Raw genomic sequence first — 4,543 nt, forward strand, 5'->3', positions numbered from 1 at the left:
TTTAGAGTCAACCATGAAGTGATGCTTCCTCATTTCAACGCACTTCCTTGAGTTGTGACTTGTGAGTGGCCTCGACTTCCCTTAATTTATTTAAAAACGCTGCAATAGGCCAAATACTCCCTCGACACCACAACAGGACAAAGCACAGGCAGGGACAATAATTGCGGACACCAATTAATTGATAACAGGGCCGATTAATGCCTATACACACACAATTCTACCTTTATCCTTCTCAATTACTCAGACATAACCAACACAACAGCTTGACGTGTTTGGTTGTGATGCAACTATTTGTTACAACTAACTATTGATAAAAATACCTTAAAAGGAACCCTGGCTAATGAGACAAATATGCCTTAAAACTATTATACTTGCCCTCTACGAATAAAATTAGAAAATAAACACCTTAATTATTTATTTATTTTTCATAAAATCACACCCGCGTGAAGTGAGTGGTGTAACTCCTTGTGGGGGCTTCCTGGAAGTTCCAGACCCACAGGAACGCGCCCAAGGTGCCGGCCTGGTTCCGGCGAGCTGTCCCGCGTTCCGAAACGGTTGAGAAATGACAGTTACCGTGTGGGGGTCCCCAGGCCAAGAAGTGCCATGTTTTAATTCTCTTGATAATCAGTGTGCCATATTCAACATAAAGTTTAATTATGTCACCACAAGAAAATGTAATCTTTCCGTCTGATTTTGATTGTCCATATAGGCTGTACATAACCTTTCTATGTACACCTATTTTTCTTTCGCACAGACTCAGAGCCCAGAGTTTGAGTGAACGTAGAATTATGTGCAGGGTGTGTATGTGAGGGGACTTCATTTGACAGACTTTTTTTTAATACTTAATATTAAAATAAACACACTTATGCCAGTGTGCCAGTGACCACCCTCCCCTGTGCCAATGTTGGCACCTGTGCCTGAGGTTGCCTACCCCTGCTCTAACCCATTCTGACCGGGCACCCATTTTGGTGTTAGCATCATGTTATGCTTTATCTATTGAAAAATAGCAGATCTACAAGCTCCGAGCTTGTAGATCTGCTATTTTTTGAAAAATCGAAGAACGACTGACATTTTTTTAATCTGATCTCAGGTCAGAATGGGTTCATCAGACCAGTGTCTGTCCGGCGGAAACCTCGTATGAATCTGATCTCTGAGACCGGAGTTTTTGCGCGGAGCACTGGGGAGTTCCCTATTGAGAGAAAGATTCTCTATTTATAAAAGAAAATAACATATATGTTTTTATTTTAGTTGTAGAGGGCAAGTATAATGTTTTAAGGCATATTTGTCTTATTCGCCAGGGATCCTTTTAACATTGTCTGTAACTCTGATTTACCAATTTGCCAATGAGATGTAAATGGAGGAGATGTATAAAAGAAAAAAAAAGATATATATATATATATATATTTTTTTTTTACTGGAGTATGTATGAGCCTTTATTCTACAGATCTTTACATGAACCCATTTAGACCTGAGGACACATCTGTGTCACCTCATAGGCAACGGTTGTAACCACTTCTGTTGAAAGAATTGTGAAAATGTGTGCAAATCTTTGAATAATTATGTTCTTTTCTTTCACAACGAACATTCAAAGATTTGCTTCTTGGGGTCCCTGATAGCAACATATTTTCAGATGGGGGTCGGCGGGCCAATTACATACAGTATACTGATGGGTCCTTGATAGTGCTGCACGATTCTTGCTCAAATGTGAATCTCGATTTTTCCTACACAGAATTGAGATCACAATTCTTATTCTTAACCCATTCTGACCTGAGATCAGATTAATACGAGGTTTCCACTGGACACACACACTGGTCTGATGAACCCATTCTGACCTGAGATCAGATTCTAAAAATGTCTGTTTGAAAATGACAGTTTTCTGAAAAAGCTATGTTTCTATGTCAGTCGTTCTTCGATTTTTCAAAAATAGCAGACCTACAAGCTCGTATCGCGCCACTCGGTGGCGCGATATGAGCTTGTAGATCTGCTATTTTTAAATAGCTAAAGCATAACATGATGCTGACACCAAAATGGGTGCCCGTTCAGAATGGGTTAATATTTATTAAAGAAACATGAACATAACTAAAATGAATTGGACAGCCAACTAGAATCTACATCTCGATCTTTTTTTCGATTAATTCTGCAGCACTAGTCCTTGACATGAAACAGTGTGTGAACCACTGATACAGACATTTGTAGAATCTGGTCTCAGGTCATAATAATGGGTTATACAAAATAGCCTAGCTAGCAGGGCCTTCCTCATCGCGTGGTGATCTCATATGCCGGTGTGTCGTGTGCCGCAAAATAGCCGATCTCCAAGCTCACAATGTTTCTCGACGCCAACACGCTGTGAGCTTGTAGATTGGCTAATTTTCGGCGAGAGTGGCGCTGTCGGCCGTACGTTGGAAGGATAAACCAGGTCAAGGGGTCGTTGTGTCGTTTCAAATCTTATTTTGTTGTAGCAACGTAGTTGTTTTACCATCTACATACAAATACATGTACGTTTTTCTTTGGGGGGGGGGGGGGGGGGACTACTGATTTAGATTAAGGCATCTGTAGAATCGGCCTCAGGTCTTAATGGGTTTAATTGTAAAAATGGGGTCACCTGGCTTGCTTCTACGCGCTCTCCTAAAACGCTGAAAGGTCATGTTTTGGGGGAGTCGCCGTGAGAACCCAAGCCTCAAAGTCTGAAGCTGTGATTGCTCGTCTCGTGGCCTCGACCAGCTGTGAGACACACTTTGACCAAGTCGTCAGAAGTGCTGAACCAACAGGAAGTGGAGGCGCTCGAGGCAGTTGCAGAGCGGTTGTGTTTTCCACTGCGTTTGTGCACACACACACACACACACACACACACACACACACACAACACACACACACACACACACACACACACACACACACACACACACACACACACACACACACACACACACACACACACAGGTGTGCGTTTGTACCACGGAATGTTATGATTTGATTGGCTGAGCACGGAGCTCCTCACTTCTTTTCCTTCAGCGTCTTGTTAACCCATTAAGACTTGAGGCTGTAAACCTCATTATGTCCAGGCCAGAACTGCTACTTTTCGGGAAGACTCCTGAACATTAAAACATTATTTTGCTGACTTAATTGTGTGCTGCTGTAGCAGGAGCATACTGTACGAGCGGAGTGTACGAGTGAGAGCGGAGTGGGGTGATATTGATTTGAGCATGGAGCTGTTTTTAACACATTCTGACCTGAGATCAGATTCATACGAGGTTTCCACTGGACACACACTGGTCTGATTAAAATGGCTTAGAGGCTTTGGAGCGAGGACCACAGGACAGTCCACGTACCACTCCAAGCCGCCTTGGAAAAAATTGCCGATCCACATTTTCAAAATAATGTTATATGTATACATAAAGTACATTTTGATACCATTACTGTTGTACTTTACTCAAGTAAATTCAGATTCCGGACTTTTACCAATTTCTACATTGTCACTAGTATTGAAAATAAATTAGAGTTGTTGTTTTTTCCATCACTGGAAGCTACACACCTGATGTTCCAAGAGCCAACATACATCAGTGAGTATCTATAGTAGTTGACAGCGATGCTAGCATACAGTAGACCCCTGGGGACTCCAGTCAATGACGTATGCTACAGGATATAGGGTTTAAGAGGCTTCCACTTCATTCAATGGCAACTGATGCTTTCACTTAATGGCCAGTGTTGAGAGAGAGATCGGGGAGATAATGAGAGAGAGAGAGAGAGAGAGAGAGAGAGAGAGAGATAGAGAGAGAGAGAGAGAGAGAGAGAGAGAGAGAGAGAGAGAGAGAGAGAGAGAGAGAGAGAGAGAGAGAGAGAGAGAGAGAGAGAGAGACATAGAGAGATGGGGGGCATAGAAAGGGAGGGGAGAAAGAGGGAGGGAGAGACAGACACGGGGGAGGGACGGGTTAGAGAGAGAAAGAGAGAGAGAGAGAGAGAGAGAGAGAGAGAGAGAGAGAGACATAGAGAGAGAGAGGAGAGAGAGACATAGAGAGATGGGGGGCATAGAAAGGGAGGGGAGAAAGAGGGAGGGGAGAGACAGACACGGGGGAGGGACGGGTTAGAGAGAGAAAGAGAGAGAGAGATAGAGATAGAGAGAGAGAGAGAGAGAGAGAGAGATCGGGAGATAAGAGAGAGATGAGAGAGACATAGAGAGATGGGGGGGCATAGAAAGGGAGGGGAGAAAGAGGGAGGGGAGAGAGATACGGGGGAGGGACGGGTTAGAGAGAGAGAGAGAGAGAGAGAGAGAGAGAGAGATGAGGGGGTTAGAGAGAGACAGAGAGAGAGAGATGAGGGGGTTAGAGAGAGAGAATGAGAGAGAGAGATAGAGATAGAGAGAGAGAGAGAGAGAGAGAGAGAGAGAGAGAGAGAGAGAGAGAGAGAGAGAGAGATGAGGGGGTTAGAGAGAGAGAGACAGAGAGAGAGAGAGAGAGAGAGATATGAGGGGGTTAGAGAGAGAGAGAGACAGAGAGAGAGAGAGAGATATGAGGGGGTTAGAGAGAGAGAGAGACAGAGAGAGAGA

This window comes from Protomyctophum parallelum (assembly GCF_964188405.1).
Source record: "Protomyctophum parallelum genome assembly, chromosome: 21".
NCBI lineage: Eukaryota > Metazoa > Chordata > Actinopteri > Myctophiformes > Myctophidae > Protomyctophum > Protomyctophum parallelum.